The sequence below is a fragment of the Neofelis nebulosa genome, chromosome 8 (assembly GCF_028018385.1).
Source record: "Neofelis nebulosa isolate mNeoNeb1 chromosome 8, mNeoNeb1.pri, whole genome shotgun sequence".
NCBI classification, from domain to species: Eukaryota; Metazoa; Chordata; class Mammalia; order Carnivora; family Felidae; genus Neofelis; species Neofelis nebulosa.
In genome coordinates this window covers 49,957,064-49,976,255 of record NC_080789.1, presented here as the reverse complement: position 1 = coordinate 49,976,255, position 19,192 = coordinate 49,957,064, and the positions used below count along the sequence as shown (strand labels likewise).

General features: G+C 39.8%; 1 long non-coding RNA gene across 1 annotated transcript; it reads left to right on the top strand.

Moving 5' to 3' along the window:
* The first annotated feature begins 5,174 nt into the window (after positions 1 to 5,174).
* LOC131483973 (uncharacterized) lies at positions 5,175 to 6,471 on the top strand. Its single transcript, XR_009247968.1, has 2 exons — positions 5,175 to 5,760; positions 5,998 to 6,471. It is a non-coding gene; the product is annotated as an uncharacterized LOC131483973 (long non-coding RNA).
* The last annotated feature ends 12,721 nt before the right edge of the window (positions 6,472 to 19,192 follow it).

Sequence of the window (19,192 nt, the reverse complement as noted above, 5' to 3'; positions counted from 1 at the left end):
AAAGACTGGAAGCAAGCGTCATGGCTCACCACTATCGACAGCCCAAATTAAACAAGTACCCTGCGTCTTATCTCTCGTAGAGTGGTTGCTAGACCCTCTCATCTCTGAGATTTTGTGGACTCAGGCAGTGGGCTCATCATGTAAAACAAACTTGATAGCATGTGTTGGTAGAAATTGGAAACCCGAAGAAAATTAGTTTCCTTTACACCTAGGATTTCCAAATGTTTGTGGCTATAAGATCTTTCTCTATTTTTTTTTTTATACCAGAGATTTCCTACACTTTCTGGCGAAAAGAATATGTAAAATAGTTTCAACGTCCTCAGTGCTAAATTTTCCCAGAAAAAGTCAGAAAACAGAGGGGCGTCTAGTTGGTTCAGTCAGTGGAGCATGTGACTCTTGATCTCAGGGTTGTGAGTTTGAGCCCCACATTGGGTGTAGAGATTACTTAAAAGTAAGATCTTTAAAAAAGAAGAAGAAAGCAGGATCAGAAAGAGTGTTAAATGTTTCATTAACACTCTCAAGAGTGTTAATGGTTGATTCTGTCTAGACTTATTTTTTAAGGCACTGGTCACTCAAAGGAATACTTCAAGTAAGACGGGACTTCATAGGACACCCACCTTCTCCCCCTACATGCAATTGACCAGAATCTTCAATTTAACCAAAATAGTCTGGCAGTAACACTTTCAGAGAAAAAGATAGATGATAAGAAAAGGATGTCAACCTAAATATTTTGTGAAAATAATCCCTAAATGTCAAACGTTTTTTGAGGTCCATATAGACATTTATTCTCCTACTGCTATAATTCTAGAGGTTGAAAGTTGGTATAAGGAATGGGAATCCTTGGTCTTACAAAATGCTTTATCAGAAAAAAAGACAGATTTAGTTCAGTTTACTAAAATGAAGTACACTATAACATCTGGAAGTCATTAAAAATTTTTTTAATGTTTATTTTTGAGACAGAGAGAGAGAGAGAGAGAGAGGGGGGCAGAGAGAGAGAGGGAGACCCAGACTCAGAAACAGACTCCAGGCTCTTAGCTGTCAGCACAGAGCCTGATAAGGGGCATGAACTCACGAACCATGAGCTGAAGTCAGATATTTAACCTCCTGGGAGTGAGCCTCCCAGGTGCTCCTCTGAAGTCATTTTCAACATGAGCATTGGTTAAAAATCATTTTTATATTAATCAAAATTTATTCAGGGAACAAAAAACTGACTAGAGAATCCTTCATTCCCCTAATTGAGAGTATCTCTGATTAACAACCTTTGTGTGTGTGTGTGTGTGTGTGTGTGTGTGTGTGTGTGCGCGCGCGCGCGGTAGGGAAGGAAAGGGGTGGTAGTGAAGGGGGCTTCCCATAAGAAAAGTTAACAAATAGTTTCTGTGTTTGAGATTAAAATCCTCCCCTTCTGGAGTCAATGCAGGTGAGAGAAGCCCGTTCCCATTTTACCCATTATATTTTCTGTGAGGTCCAAAATTATTCAATAAATGATAGCACTGTGGCAATTATGAAGTTACTGCTAATTATTTGCTATTGCCAATCTCAAGCTGATAAATAGAACAGCACAATGATACTTACTGAAGCCGGGGGCCAAGCAATATGGAGTGCTTCTGTTTTTGTTGTTGTTGTTTAAGAAAAAAATAAAATAAAAAACACCTACAATGGTGAAGCAAGCATAAAAGTCCAAATGTAGCTCATAAACCCATCTATTCTCTGACAGAAGATATGCTAAATGACACTGAAGGTTCGGGTTATTTCTGTTGTGTGACCAACCCCAACTTAGTCCCCTGAGCATAAGATTCAAAGGGCACTAACTCTTATGCAGTGCATCAGTGTTTGAAATTGCACATCTCTAACATTTAAAAATAACTGAGCACATCCCCCCAACTTATCTAACTGATTTTTTTGTTTTGTACAAATTGGATACATATGTTATGATGGTAACCAAGTGTGCGCACGATGTAACAACGTATACAAGGAGAATGTAAAAAACATGTATGTAAACATAAGTCCTCATATTTTCCAGCTGTATCTCAGTGGGTGGTTTTGAGCATGCCTGCATGCACAACCCCCTCCCCCCCCAACTTGGGGCACTGCTAGTCTGAACTAGACAAGTACAGGCTGGCCTGTCCTTTCTTTGGAATCCACAAGTCCCCTGATTAGCAACTATCTTAATGTATTTAACTTTCAATAACAAGATTAGGGAACATTTAAAAAAAACAAACAAACAGCACATTCATTTAGGAACAACATTTCTAGAGAGATTGTGTGCAAGAGCGAAAAAACAATTTCCCTACCGTCTAAGCTATTTGTCACGTTGTGAAGCATTCTGCTTAAAACAGAGTTGCACCCAGTTTGAGAGAAGCCAGGAAAATAGATTTTGGGCTGTGCAAGATTTTAACACAAGGTTAGTAATAAAGACCCCATTGGATAAAGGTGGGACTAAATGTACAGAATTCCTTATTTACTTTAAAGATCATTTTTGGTTAACTATATACGATAGTAGGTCAAAAAGTGGTATATGCTTTGGGTTTTATCATATTATAACATTTTCAAAGCATATTCACTTGGATGTGTCATAAAATATAAACAACAAAGTAGCACATTTTTGTACAGTGGTAAAACAACGTGTATGTTCATTATGTATAGTTAATTATTACATAATTAATATAATATAATTAATTATAACATTTAGAACCCTTATATTAATTAAATGGATAGGGCAAATAAGAAGACACAAATACTTTTAAACTTTGGGTGTTTTATTTATAAACCAAGGAGTATTCTTTTTCTCCTGGCCCTGCCTTAGTTTCACCCTCTGCAGTCCTACTCATGTTTGAAAGTTTCCCTCTAATTCCATTTCTTTGTCAAATATTTTGAAATTCATCCTTACTAACCTCAGAACTAGTCACTTCCCTTCAGTGCACATGCTGAACATTGTGGTACTTTTCATCAGCAGCCTGATAATAATAATAATAATAATAATAATAATAATAATAATAGCTATTTTGCCCAATATCACAGTTTGTAAATGGCAGATCAAAGAAGAGCTGAAATCGATCTGACTTCCAAGTCCATGCCCTTCTGCCATACTGTATCTTGTGAATTATAATAACCGGATTGGGGTTGTTAAAGGGTTGGTATGGTATTGCAACAGCTAACACAGCACCTTGTACAAAATGTGGAATCACAAATGTTTGGTAATTTGAGTCAATAAATGCAAAACAGCTACCTTGAATGTATACATTCAAATTATATATATTCATATAATTTAATAAGTCCTTAAATTGACATTTAAAATTCATATTGTTCTTTAAATATATTTTTGTCATCTTTTGAAGGAAAAGAATGTGGAAAGGAATGTGGGAAGAGAATCAGTGGACTACAATAATGTACTGTTCTAAAGAAAAGTACTAGGAGCACCTGGGTGGCTTAGTTAGTTGAGTGCCCAATTCTTGATTTCTGCTCAGGTCATGATCTCACAGTTTGTGAGATGGAGCCCCCGTGATGGGCTCTGTGCTGACAGCACAGAGCCTGCTCATGCTCTCTCTCTCTTTCTCCCTCAAAATAAATAAGTAAACATTAAAGAAATAAAGAAAAGTACTAGAAAATAAAAGAACACAATTTAAGTGGGAAAATACTGAAAAATAAATTCATCACTTGAGAGAATGGGCTACTTTTGTGATCTACATTGAAAATTTTTGTTCTTTTTTGACTTTTCTCAATTCACAGTATATGGTTAATGATACATATTAAAAATATAGAAGAATTTGACAGGAAATTCACTGCCACATAGTAGTATTTGCACACCCTTCTCAACAATTCTGGATGTCAGAATAGGCCATCAGAAATCCTCTTTGACTGGAGCTTCCCAGGAGAAACCATGAAGATACCTTTGTTGAGACCCTTGGGAATGCCGGTGTAGGGGATTACAGGATACTAGCAGATGCCTAGGGAGACAGAAATTCCTTCCAGAGATAGGAGAGAATTATGTCATGGAAGATGAGTCTGGCCTTGGGAATTTCAGCTTGGATACAAGAGAGCTTTTTTGAGAATAAACTCTGGAGGGTTTCTGAATGCCCTCCAGGGCAGCTCTTGAGAAATTGTTCTAAATGTCCCGTAGAGAAGCTTCTAAAGCTAAAAGAGTATGGCTAACTCATCAGAGCCCCAAATAGCTGTATTCATCATGTAAAGTCAATTCAAGGTCTTCTAAGAGAAGTAAAGACAAAACAAAACAACTCTTGGGACTTAAAAGACACAAAGCTCAACACGTTAGGAAAGCTCTCAAAAAAAAATGAAGTTCTGATAATAAAGTTATGAATGACTCTGTTGTAGAACTATTTTGAAATATCTTCTGGTGTATTTTCCTTTTTCAAGAACTTGTCTTTACCATCCATGGTCCTTCTGCCAGGTAGAGTTGGCTTACCTGTGGGCATCTTATCTCTGGGAAAAGGAAACAAGTAGAGTTTTGAAAGAAAAAGTCATTGATCAGCCTTTAGTTCCAAATTTGACTTGTAAACATTTATAGGAAGACAACAGTCTTGAAAGATGGTTTTTAAGAGAGAAAAAAGGATTTTCTCACCATCATCAAAGTTTACATTTTATTCTAGAACCAAAGTTTAAAGGACTGACCAGAGGGGTGCTTGGTGGCTCAATTGGTTAAGTGTCTGACTCTTGATTTCAGCGCAGGTTATGATCTCACAATTCATGGGATCGAGCCCTGTGTTGGGCTTTGAGCTGGTGGCTCAGAGTCTACTGGGGACTCTCTCTTTCCCTCTCTCTCTGCCCCTCCCCTGTGCTTGCTCTCTCTCCCTCAAAATAAATAAGCTTTAAAGAAAAAGGACTGACCATAACTTGGATATACAGAAGAAACAATGAGAATGTAATGTGGAAAAGTTCTTGCCACCCTGTAAGGGAAAGAAATAGTCTGCCTGCTGCTGAGGGGTGGAAACAGGAGAGGTGTGGCTTTCTCCCTCCCTAGCCTAGAGGTGAATTTCAGAGGAGAACACCGCAGTAGAAGCAACCAGATATGTTTAGGAGAATTCCAGGTCAGGAGTCTGTAGCTGGCTTCCTCAGGTGAAGACTGAAAACACTTTCAATGCCTCCCAAAGAAAGCCGTGGTTAATATAGCATCACAGACTTTAGGCTATAGAAATGGTAGAGTAGAAGGCTGAGGGAGGGCCCTAGATTTGTGGGTCGGAAGGCAGCCTCCCAGTGTCCAGCACAGTCTGACTTCATGCAAAGAAAGTATCTAACTGAGAGGTCCTGAGCCTACAAGAAGATAGCATAAATAGAGAAGAGACAATGATAACCAAACAGGCTTCATTTGGGGCAGGCCATAGAGAATAGGCACTTTGGAATAAGAGTCAGGGGAAAGGTCATGTTCATCATCAATGGCTGCCAGTGTATGACCCAAAACACTAGGTAGGACCAACTATACCTCAGTCAGGAAGACAAAGCTGTATCATAGTGAAGGAAGTGAGATTGGACACGAGGGTATAGAGACCCTGGGTTAAGAAATCTCAGTTGGAAAAAAAAAGTCTCAGTTGGGTTAAGAAGTCACAATTGACATCAACCATACGTCATAGAAGACCAGGCCCTCCATCCCAAATGCAGCCATGACATATAAATGTTTCTTGTATGGCCTGATGCCATTTTGGAAAGCAAGACAGCATAGAAGAGAAGAGAGAGAACCCCTGAGGAAATAAACAAATATCCAGAAGAGACCTTTACAAACCTTGAGGCTGAGATACCATCATTTGCAAGGTGAATTTGTATGTGTTTCCATTTTAATTTCCTATGGCTGTTGTCACAAAGTAAAACTAACTGTGTGGTTCAAAACAACAGTAATTTATTCTCCCATGGCTGGCTAGAAGTTCAAAATCAAGGTGTTGGTAGTACCACGTTCTGTCTGAAGGCTCTGGGGAAGAATCTGTTCTATGCCACTCTCTTAGCTTCTGCTGCTGCCGATAACCCTGCAGGTAATACTCTGCTTCTTTACAGAAAAAAATCTTGTACCTCTGATCTACATTGATGGGGGAGAAAAAGGGAGAAAGATAAAGTGATGGATATGAATGCATGGAGAAATCTCCAGGAAGTTCATATTTAAAGGACTCTTGAAAAAATGAAAAAAGAAATACGACGCAAAGGCAGAAGGAGGAGGAGGAGGACAAGAAGAAGAGGAGGAGGAGGAGGAAGGGAAGGAAGAGGTAGAGGTGAAAGGAGGAGGGGGAGGAGGGGAATTTGTGGAGGAGGAAGAAGGGGAAATAATTGGGAGGAGTACCAAGGAATATATGGAAATGTCAGTGAAGCTAAAAGTTCACAAGATACTGAGGCTTGTGAAAATTATGAATAGCAAAAAAAAAAAAAAAAAAAAAGACTTGTAGGTTAAGGAAACAAGAATGGGGTACACAGCTACACCTTGGGGTGAATGGCACAATGCTACTGAATAGAACAAAATTAAATTCAGCTACAGAACGCTCTTTACTAACTTTACTTTTACTAACTTTAAAGGCGTTTCCAATTTTTTTTTTCCTATGAAGATTTATCATCGCTTGGAAAGGACAAAATAAATAGTAACAAGAAGTAAGGGAGATCAAGAGAGTAAAGTAGCAAAGAAATACCCATCTGGTCAAGTTTATCTCAAGGACTGGGTGAACAATATCTCAAAAAGATACCATCATATCTATCCATCAAAGAACTGTGGATGATTACTAAGTGGCTATTGATCATCTTCAGGAATTTTGAGAGAACTGAAGGGTGCTTAAAATATTGGAAAATAAAGTCTCAAATTAAAAAGAAAAAAAAAAAAGAATCTGCAAGCTATTGAGTTGAGAGCATGCTATAACTCCCAGTGAGACTCTAGGATGAACTGTTGAGTCTTTACGAACTGAGAAAGGAAACTTGTGATCAGGAGGAGAGCAGGTTTACTAGAAAAATCAGGCCATACAAACTTTGTATCATTTTTAGATAGGATCATAATATATATATTGATTTTAGAGAGTCCTTGACAAGCTCTCTTATAGTACCCTTAGAAGGAAAAGATTTAGAAGGAATGATGTTTGCACATCAAGAAATATTGTCAGTGTAGTTATCTGGATTTATAATTAGAGTAATCGATTAATGATATTCCCCAAAGTGCTGACTAATGAGTTGATGCCAAGTTATGGAGAATTCTCCAGGAGGATGTTAGGGTCTTATTCTCTAATTTGTATGAATGATTTGGTTAAGGATGTTGCTGACACGATGCCTAAATTTGCAGAAACTGGGTAGTACAAGGGGTAGGTAGCATGTCTTACGGTAAAACCAAGATCCAAAAATATCTTCAGAAATGGACGCAAAATTCTACAAGTAGGTCCCAAACAAAACCAAGCAAACATGAACGATGCAACCGAACCAAAACCGGCAAAACAAAGCTGCGGTTCTCAATGCCAACACTGCATGTTAGAATTGACGTAGAGAGATTTTTATTTAATTGGTCTCAGTGTGGCCTGAGCATCAGTATTTTTAGGGGCATTCCAGTTCATTCTCAGTTGAGCCAGCTGAGAATCACTAACTATGCAAGGAGAGGAGGATGGTATGTAGAATAACCAAAGCCCAGTATGTGTAGGGAAATGTTCGGAGGCTTTGTGGGCTGTAAAATAAGCGAAGCAACGGTGAGACGTGGTGACTGAAAAAGCTAACATGATCTTAAGTTGTAAATGTTGAACAGAGAATTAGAAAATGGTAAAAGTAACCCCCGTTTGTCAGATAATCACTCTTGTACGGGCACCGTAAGAAGGAGTTTTAGTCCTCGCATAACTCTACGAGGCCGATATTACCACCCCCAACCCCGCATTTGTAGTGGAGACACTGAAGCTTGCTGAGGGTAAGTAACCCAGCTAGTGCCTCAATCACCCAGCTAGTGTCTACTGTGGTTGTGGTTTGCTGAACAACTGTATAGCAAAGAGTCCAAGAGGGTCTGGAGAGACCAATTGTACTGGGAGTTGATTACAAAAGAAAAATCTAAGTAACGTTCTCATGCAAAATTGGTGTTCCAGTGAATGAAGATAATGAAGGGAACACAAAATTCAAATATTTTCCCCAAGATTTTCAGTCTAAAAGATGCGAATATTTGCGGGAGCTATAAAAAGAAATATGGTGATGGGAAAGGAGGGTTAAATTTTTAGAGAAAACTAATTTTGTTCTTAAATAAGAATGGGTAATATTTATTTACTTATTTGTTTGTTTATTTTAACAAATTGTCAATGTAATTTTATTTATTTTTTTCTTTTTTTTCAATATATGAAATTTATTGCCAAATTGGTTTCCATACAACACCCAGTGCTCATCCCAAAAGATGCCCTCTTCAATGCCCATCACTCACCCTCCCCTCCCTGCCACCCCCCATCAACCCTCAGTTTGTTCTCAGTTTTTTTTTTAATATATGAAATTTATTGTCAAATTGGTTTCCATACAACACCCAGTGCTCATCCCAAAAGGTGTCCTCCTCAATACCCCTCCCCCCCATCAACCCTCAGTTTGTTCTCAGGTTTTTTTTGTTTTTTGTTTTTTAATTTTTTTTTTTAACGTTTATTTATTTTTGAGACAGAGAGAGACAGAGCATGAACGGGGGAGGGGCAGAGAGAGAGGGAGACACAGAATCGGAAGCAGGCTCCAGGCTCTGAGCCATCAGCCCAGAGCCCGACGCGGGGCTGGAACTCACGGATCGCGAGATCGTGACCTGAGCTGAAGTCGGAGGCTTAACCGACTGAGCCACCCAGGCACCCCTGTTCTCAGTTTTTAAGAGTCTCTTATGCTTTGGCTCTCTCCCACTCTAACCTCTTTTTTTTCCCCCTTTCCCTCCCGCATGGGTTCCTGGTAAGTTTCTCAGGATCCACATAAGAGTGAACACATATGGTATCTGTCTTTCTCTGTAGGCAATATTTATTAAGTACCTGTGCCAGGCATTTTATATAGATCTAGTTTAAGCCTCATACAATCCTAGGTACTATCAGTAGTATTCTCATTTTGGAGACCTTGCCCAAGATTACAGGATAAGTGGTATAGCCAGGCTTTGAATCCAGGTCTCTGTGAGGTCGAGTCTGCTCTCTGAATCACCTGGCTATACAGTATGGCAACTTGGGTTTAAGGTGAATGTGCAATTTGTAAGCAGAAACATGCCAGAACACTTGGACCTATGGGGCTGGAGCACAGGCAAAATGGTTTATGTTTGAGTAGTGAATAGTTTTTTTTTTTTTTTAATTTTTTTTTTCCAACGTTTTTTATTTTATTTTTGGGAGAGAGAGAGACAGAGCATGAACGGGGGAGGGGCAGAGAGAGAGGGAGACAGAGAATCGGAAACAGGCTCCAGGCTCTGAGCCATCAGCTGAGAGCCTGACGCGGGGCTCGAACCCACGGACTGAGAGATCGTGACCTGGCTGAAGTCGGACACTTAACCGACTGCGCCACCCAGGCGCCCCGAGTAGTGAATAGTTTTTAAAGAAATGTATATACTAAGTTATTTCAAATGAGGCATTAGCACATAAATATTTTTTTTTTAATTTTTTTAACATTTATTTATTTTTGAGAGACAGAGCACGAGCAGCGGAAGGGGAGAGATTGAGAGGGAGACACAGAATCCGAAGCAGGCTCCAGGCTCCGAGCTGTTTGTTAGCACAGAGCCCGATGCGGGGCTCGAACCCACAAACTGAGAGATCATGACCTGAGCTGAAGTCAGACGCTCAACCGACAGCCACCCAGGCGTCCCGCACATAAATATTTTTAAGTGTCATGAATATAGTATCACTAGTTTCTAAAATTTTTTTAGCAAGACTGTAAATGTGTTTTGTTTGTTTGTGTTTGAGAGAGAGAGAGAGTAGGAGGGGCAGAGAGGAAGAGAGAGAATCTTAAGCAGGTTCCACGCCCAATGTAGAACTATCCCACCACCCTGGGATCATAACTTGAGCCGAAATCAACAGTTGACGCTTAACCAACTGAGCCACCCAGGCACCCCAAGACTGTAAATAGGTATATGGTCAATATATATTCTTTTTTCTACAATTGCTGGTTCCTCCTTTGTAGTAAGTATCTCTTGCTCTCCAGGGGTGACAATACTGAATTATTCTTCTAATGTCTTGGAGCAAATGCTCTCTTTGAGGGAAAATCCATGAAAGAAACTGAAGTTATTCTGACTCTCGTATTTTAAAAAAGTTTGTTTATTTTTAGGTAACTCGCTTCTATTTTAATCATTATTTTGGCATCTTTGTTGAGGTATAATTGACATCCAACAAACAGCACACATTTAAAGTGCACACGTTAGGGGCGCCTGGGTGGCGCAGTCGGTTAAGCGTCCGACTTCAGCCAGGTCACGATCTCGCGGTCCGTGAGTTCGAGCCCCGCGTCAGGCTCTGGGCTGATGGCTCGGAGCCTGGAGCCTGTTTCCGATTCTGTGTCTCCCTCTCTCTCTGCCCCTCCCCCGTTCATGCTCTGTCTCTCTCTGTCCCAAAAATAAATAAAAAACGTTGAAAAAAAAAAAATAAAGTGCACACGTTAATGGATTTTGACATATGTATACACTTGCAAAATCATCACTACAGTTAAAGTAACACACATTTCCATCAATTCCAAAACCGTCCTGGAGTCTTAATCTGTCCTCCATCCTCATGCCTTGGCCACCCATTGATCTGCTTTGTGTCTTTACAGATGAGTTTGCAGTTTCTAAAATTACATATCAATAGACTCAGAGTCTGTACTCTTTTTTCCTCTGATTTCTCTCACGTAAAATGATGCTTTTGAGATTCATCCATGCTGGTGGGTTTATCAGTGGTTCGTTCCACTTTGCTGCTAGGAAGTAATCCACTGTGTACATATATCACAGATTGTCTTTCTGTTCACCTGTCGGCAGACATTTGGGTTGTTTCTAGTTTGCACTACTACAAATAAATCGGATATTAACATTCATGTTCTTCTCTTTGCGGTAGACACCCAGGAATGGAGTGGCTGGGATATATGGTAGATGTGTGTTTAGCTTTTGGAGAAACTGCCAAATTGATACCCAAGAGCAGTGTCTTAATGTTCCAGTTGTGCTGTATCCTTACCAACACATAGTATGAGCGGCCTTTTTGATTTTAATATTCTAAAAACTTTGTAGCAGCATCTCTTTGTAGCTTTGATTTGTCCTTTGATGCTAATGATATTGGGCACGTTTTCATGTGTTTATTTGTCATCCTGTAACTTCTTTTGTGAAGAATTTGGTCAAATCTTTTGTCCATTTCTTTAATAGGAATTTCTGTCTTCTTATTGAGTTCTGTAAGTTCTGAGTACAAGTCCTTTCTCAAATGTATCTTCTGTAAGTATTTTCTCCTGTTTTAAGCCTTATTTGGACTACTAAAAGTAATAATTTGCCCCAAACAAGAAACATTTTCCTTAAACCAATTCTAGATTGTGACATATCTTAAGAGTTAACAACTGCTTCCATTATAATAAAGCTCTCACACTTGTTAGGAAATGATGCAATTTTTTTGTAGCATTCTCCACGAAATGTAAAATGAGTTTGAGGTTTTTTTGCTTAGATCATACAGAAAATTTTGTATTTTCCAAAGTGATATAAATACAGTAAAAAAGTATTTTATATAATCAGCAATTTCTTTCTAGAATGTGTTATTTCTATCACTTCACCTATTAGTATATATAATAATGATGGACTAATTTCACTGTATAAATACCCACTGTTGAAAGAATCCCAGTACCATTTCATTTAGTTTATTTTTATTAAAATTACCATTTTTCCCAACTTCATTTTACTGTACCTTTTTTTTCAATCTCTGATCCTGTGGACTCATTATTTCCCTTTAATTACTTTTTCACACTTTTTCTCAAAAGTCAAAACTTGCATCTGGTGGTAAGCAGAATACCATTTTAAACAATGGGATCAGACCTCATCAGTACAACATCCATATTTAAAGCAAAATGCAGCATTTGCTGAATTCTAGCACTTTCTTCTGCATCCTTCTGTAAAAACTGATAACCAGATTTACATTTGTAAAGGTATATTTTTAGTTGTCTGAAAATCCTGGACCGTGTTCTTATAAATTTAAATCAGAGGGTGTTATGATTTTAAAATGCCAGACTTATGAGTCAAAAGTGATAATGCAATGGTAGATGTTCCAAAGGAAACACCTCTGTGATATAAATAATCTTTGTAATTTTCTCTAATACGCTACAAATGTATTTCTACCTCTAAAAGAATAATCCCTTCATAGAATAACAATTCACTTTGATTTAGAGTGCCACTAAAAATTAACCAAGAGCGTCTGGCGGTTGTTTAGAAGAGAGTAGATCATAGAAAAAACTCTAGCTGTGGAACTGTTTCCAAACAATTGGAAATAAATCTTCTTAAGATCAGTCTTCTACAGCGTTTACTTCCTTTTCCATCTAAGGTGAATTCATTATTAACGAATGATCTGTTACAGGTGCATTTTGTGTTTATTTGCGTGCAAAGCTGTCTATGCTGACACACAATGACAACCGCCCTTTTCCTCCACTATTAACACATCAGCTTTGACATTTTACAAAGAATTATATTTCAGAAATTAGTAACTGGTTGAATAAGTATAGTTCTGTTCTCTTTATTTCCTTTAACTCAGTTTACAGCAAATCTATGAATTAAGCACAATCCACATTTATTTGGCAGAAGGCTGTTTTAAAATGAATGTCAAATAAACTTATTTTCTGCCAAGATTCTCTTTTTCCCCATCACCCATGCAGCATTCAATTCAGAATAAAATTCACCAATGAAACAAGATTTTCAATGTTTCCTGGTACTCATTTCTTGAAATGGTAATAGGTAGGACTCTAAAAAAAACCTCCATGCAAATGTGTAAAGTACCCGCATACTTGTATTAGTCAGCTTAAGCTGCTATAAGAAAATACCATAGATCGGGGTGGCTTAAAACAACAGAAACTTATTTCCCACAATTCTGGAGGCTGGAAGTCCCAGATTAGGGTGTCAGCATGGTTGAGTACCAGTGAGAGCTCTCCCCCTGGCTTGTAGTTGACTGCCTTCTGTGTCCTCACAGAAGAGAGACCTAGAGAGAGAAAGACCTATGACCCAGAGAGAGAAAGAACTCTCGGTGTTTCTTCTTAAGGGCATTAATCTCATCATGAGGGCCCCATCCTTATGACCTCATCTAAACCAAAATACCTCCCAAAGGTCCTGTCTCCAAATACCATACCACTGGAAGCTGGCCCTTCAGCATCTGAACCTGTCACCCCTGTAAGGGTGGGGAGTGAATGAAACACACAGGTCAGTCCATAGGGATTCTATATATCCTTCTTGGGTATTCACATCACATTAGCATATGGAATGTCCTGAGATTTTTCTGGATTTAATAAAACTGTTTCCTAAACTTTTTTTAAACCAAAATGCTACCCTCCATAACACACACACCCCAATAGTATCTGCTTCTATTGACATCTTATGGAACTAGTATTTGGGACCAGTACATGGTTTGGGAAATGCTATGTTATAGCCCCCTTGTAATAATGGGGAGCCTCCTTGTAATAATGGAAACTGACATAAAGCCCTGAAGCATCTTTTGGAAAATTAACCTGAACTGAATAGCATTCCTCTCAAATCACTGGGAAATTGTACAGTACTTATTAAGGCTTCAATAGTCATAAAACAGAAAAAGAAAGTTTCATTCTTTGTCATATCACTCCAGACCTATCATTTCCCTATACGAGAGTCATTGTCATTTTAAACTTGTCTTTGTTGCCCTTCCACATTCTCAGATGTCTCTTTCCACACATTCCCTCCACATATGTATAAAATGAGACACTTCTATTTTCTTAGAAGCCCTTAGGTTGAAAATGTTAGGCATAAAATATCCCATTTTTAAAGAGACCCACCAAGCCATCCCTCTTAGAAGTGACTTTGTTACCATCATCCTAGCAACATCCTCTCAGTCCATAGAAGAGGGCTACCATGGGATAAGAGAACATTCTGAGAGAAATGTGGAATTCATCAGTTGACAGAAAGTGCTCGGTGCTGGGTCTTTCCTCCCCTTCCTGTTCTAAAAAACCAACCAACCAACAAACAAAATATCCCCACCACCCAGAAGAAATGAGAATCTCTGAAGGAAGAGAAAGTTCTAGAGAGCTTTGAGGTCTGCCCAAGATGTGTTCTTAAGGGTAAAGGAAAGTATTTGACAGAGTGTATTTGAGAGCAGTGATGAAAAAAACCAAAACAATAAATAAATTTCATGTTGGTACCCTCCAACTCCCCCTTGGGTGGTTGCCTACTGATTTGTGCCCTTTTGAGGAGAGCAGAAGAAAAATGGTGAGAAATGGCAGTACAGGAAGAGGTCTTGCGGTGCAGCAGCCTGAACCCCCTCCATAGTGGCGAGGATGCCTGAGTTTCAGCAGGCGAAGTAAGCAACTCCCTTCAAAATGAGATAGGCAGGAGCCTTCGTGAGGGACTCCATCTGTGAGTGCTATTTGCCACCTGGAGGACTAGGGAATGCTCAGATGTGTTAAGTCATGGAAGTGTGCAGAAGGAAGACCTCTGAAAGACACGTTAAAGAACTTACAACCTTGACCCTCACAAGCCAGTCGGTCTTTGGGTATCTGCGATCAACAGTCAAGAGAGAGGTAGAACTATAAGCAGGTAAATAAAGAAAAATTTCCTCTTTCCCCTTATCTTCTCTCTTGTCATTCCCTTTAACTGTAAGGGGTATAGAAGCAGGAGGTGGTGTCAGGATGGACATTGAATAAAACTAGACTGAACTTTGAAAACTTCAAAGGTAAAGTTCTGGGATCTGCCCAATATGTCATTAAGAGTCATGTAAAAGAATTAACAGCGTTTGTTTGAAAAACAAAACACAAAGTAGCATTTCATGCTTGTACCCCAACAACTTCATATGACTTCATAAGTCAATTGTATTGTTTCCATTGCCTTCTCTTTACTGATATTTATCTTTTAATAGTTATTTACATTTTACCATATTTACCTTTTATCATATTTACATCTTAAAGGCAATTTCAGGATCCATTCCTTTAGACAAAATAAAAAAAAATTGTATGAAATTTAAGATTTGGTCAACATGAATGTCTCTTCAAAGGAAGGAAAATGTCTTCTTGTTCATCTTTGCATCCCCAGTATCTAGTACACTGCCTAGAACAGTGTAGTTACTCAATAAATGTTTGTGAATTAAGCCAACCTACTGGTTGATATTTGAAGGAGCTTCGAAGAGCTGAAGGACACCATTTTTCTTCTTTTCTTGTCTCAGTTTTCCATTATGACCATTGACTAGAAAGACAACTCTTGGACGACAGCCTTGTCTAGGTTTATTTATTTCCTTTTGCACTTAAAATTAATTTAGCATTTACAGATCCTTAAAGGAAAGCATTTTCCCACTGTTTAGTTACAAGCTATATTCAACAATACACAGATCAAATCTCTAAGAGGTCAAGAATACAAAATAGAATTAAGTATTTTTTGTGTGTGTGAAAAAGAAAGAGAGCGTGAGCAGGGGAAAGGGGGTGGGGAGAGAGAGAGAGAGAGAGAGAGAGAGAGAGAAAGAGAGAGAGAATCTTAAAAAGGCTCCATGCCTGGTGTGGAACCCAACACGGGATCTATCTCATGATCATGAGATCATGACCTGAGCTGAAATCAAGAGTCTAATGCTTAGCTGACTGAGGCACCCCCAAATTAAATACTTTTGAGTGTCTCTTATGAATTTGGCATGGGCTAAGTATTTGAACGAAGCAGTTGTTTAAAGTTGGTATACGCTCTTAAGAAACTTACACTCTAGGGGCGCCTGGGTGGCGCAGTCGGTTAAGCGTCCGACTTCAGCCAGGTTACGATCTCGCGGTCCGTGAGTTCGAGCCCCGCGTCAGGCTCTGGGCTGATGGCTCGGAGCCTGGAGCCTGTTTCCGATTCTGTGTCTCCCTCTCTCTCTGCCCCTCCCCCGTTCATGCTCTGTCTCTCTCTGTCCCAAAAATAAAATAAAAAATGTTGAAAAAAAAAATTAAAAAAAAAAGAAACTTACACTCTAGTTGGAGGCTAGAATATAAACACTATTATAGTGGTTCAAGATCCTAGAAAGAGACAGGAGAGATGAATAGCATTCCAGGTGGGGAGAAGCGTTTTAGTACCAAGATTTGGAGCATAGGCTCTGAAACCACATTGCCTGGATTTTAATCCCAACTGTACCTTATTGGTGACCTTTAGCAAGTTACTTCAGCTGTTTGTGCCTCTTATACTTAAAATGTGGATTAAATGAATTTAGCACCTGACCTATAAGTAAGGGCTTATTATTATAGTGATGATTGTACAAAAACTTGGAGTTGGTCTTTGAGGGACTCCAAAAATTCATGGGAGCAATTCCTATATTAGAATAGTGGGAGAAAGTTCAGGAAAAAAAGGGTTAGGGACAGATGAAGGGGGCCACTGATTGCCAAAACATTTGGACTTCATTCAGTAGTAGAGAGCCACTGAACTTTTTAAATTGCTGAGTGGCACTCTACAAACAATGTTTTAAAACACTCTAAACTGGCTACGCAGAATGGTTTGGGATAGGACAAGTAAAAGACCGAGAGAATATACTACTAATAATAGCTGACTTTTATTAGATGCTTTCCACGACCTTTGTAATGCCAGAAATATTATTTACAAATATTATTACGTTCCAAGTACTGTGCTGAACAGTTTATATGGGATATCTGTTATAGACTGAACTGTGTGCCCCCCAAAATTCAAATGTTGAAGCCCTGACTTCCAGTGTGACTGTATTTGAAGACAGAACCGCTGAAGAGATCTCTGAGGTTAAATGAGGACACAATTACAACTGAATGAAGTTAAAAGGGAGGGACCCTAATGCAATAGGATTGGTGTCCTTAAAAGAAGAGGAGGAGATACTAGGGGTGTGGGTGCACACAGGGAAGACTACATGAGGACACAATGAGAAGGCCACCATCTGCAAGCTAAGCCCTTAGGATAAACTGACCTTGCTGTTACCTTGGACTTGGATTTCTAGCCTCCAAAACTATGAGAAATCAAGTTCTTGTTGTTCGAGCCACCCAATCTATGGTATTTAGTTATGGCAACACTAGCTGGCTCAGACAATGGTTCCTTTGACTCTTTTTTTGTTTGTTTGTTTAATGTTTTTACTTTATCTTTGAGAGAGAGAGAGAGACAGAGCATGAGCAGGGGAGGGGCAGAGAGAGGGAGACACAGAATCTGAGGCAGGCTCCAGGCTCTGAGCTCTCGGCACAGAACCCCAACCGGGTCTCGAACCCACAAACCGTGAGATCATGACCTGAGCTGAAGACGGTCGCTTAACCTGCTGAGCCACCCTGACTCTTAAAACAGCCAGATTGGATAATACTGTACTCTGATGATTGTAGTGTTAGCCATAAAGAAACGAGGCTCAGAGACCTTAAAATGAATTGCCTAAGACAGCTAATAAGTGTCAGTAAGCAGGATTTATATTCAAGCTGTCTGGCAACAAATCTCATAGTTCAGTTGGAAACTGAAAAATGAAAGGATTTAATATACAAATGGAGAAAACATGAGTTGGTGTCTGACTAGATTCAGGCTAAAAAAAAAATGTCACCAGATGGCTGAGATTTTAAGCCTTGGGGTCCACCCGAGGTAAATGACCAGCTTGTTTGTGTGTGATGTGCAAAGCATAGTTTGTATAAATATTGTGGAAAGGTTGTTCAGAAGGGAGTCAACTGTGGCTGAAACTCTTAGAGAATGATGGTTGACTTGGGTAAATGAGTGAAAAGATACGATGCTACTAGGGAGAAACACAGCATTAAAGTAAAAGGACATGTGGGGGTAAACGAGGGGAAAATTTAGATATGAATTATGAGGCCAGATCACATTTCATCGGTTTTAACCGTTATTGATTATAACAGTGCCTGACTTTTAGAAAAGACAACTACAGGAAAGAACAGTAGGGAAGCGTCAGATTTTATAGTTGGAAGGAAGGAGCTTTTTCTTTTTCTTAACAAGAGCAGTAGGAGAGACCATTTTCGTTGTCGCCTGACTGGGCTTTCCCATTCTTCTTTTAGAAAGGCCTGTTAGCTAGCTCCAATTCCAATTAAACAGATAAAAACGTGGGCACTAAAGCAAAAGATTTGGTATCTGATCTCCCACTGCTGTGTGTGTGTATGTGTGTATCTGGAAACAATGAAATACACAACTGCAGGATTATTAAATCCATAAGAGTTGACTACAGAGGATAGTCCTTTAGGTAATCTGAATAAAACGAGTAGGCCTGAATACAATCGTTGGTCGTTGACCTTCCTTGCTTTAGGGAGCTAGCTCTTTCATGCACTGAGGGAGCCAGCAGAGACTCCGCTGCCTTCAGAGGATGAGACTACCATCATTCTCAAGGATTAGCGCTAGGAAATCTCTCTTACATCTCTGCCAAGAACACTAACTGATCCGCAATGCGCCTGCCCAAACCGCAGCAGCCAAGCTCTGCAGACACCCCACAACAGCAAAAAGAACTGCAAGAGGAAATCCGAACCCGCGGCAGAAACCAAGGGCGCGGGGAGGTAAACGTTTTATCCACCACAACTGCCTCGCTAGACTACAAATCCCGGCATCCACTCCTCTCACGGAGGCCAATGAGGAAGCTACAAGTTCCTTCAGCCAATCACATCCTGACTCAGTGTAACAACCCCGACTGCATTCTGGGATTTGTGGTTTTCACGTGGCAACACTATTCCCCCGTGGTGAAGGCGAAGTAGGCCACGCGTCCGATTCGAAATGAAAGCTCCTTTTAATAATTCTTATGTTGGTTGCCACGCTGCACCTTAATTATCAGTACTCTATCGACTTATACTCCTTAAGAATCGTAAACCTTCCCCGGTACTGTCGTACAGAAAAAAAAAAATCAAGTTATTCTCAGATTACAGCATGCTCTTCCCCCTCCCCCCCCCCCGTCCTTTAACCGTCGCTTTCAAGTCTCGCGAGAACAGCCCCTTTTGGTCGTTGTCATGCTTTCTGAAAGGCGGGTCACGCGAAGACTGACGGAGTCTTCAGCCAACAGGATTGCCTTTTAACTAGCGTCTCTACAGCGTGCGTGGGGAGACCTTCGTGAACCCTGACCTCAGCTTTCCGTGGCGTCCCGCGTTCGCCGCCCCCGCCCCTGGAGCGAAGGAGGCGGGTTTTGGCCTCTTGCCCTAGGGAGCGAGTGCGGAG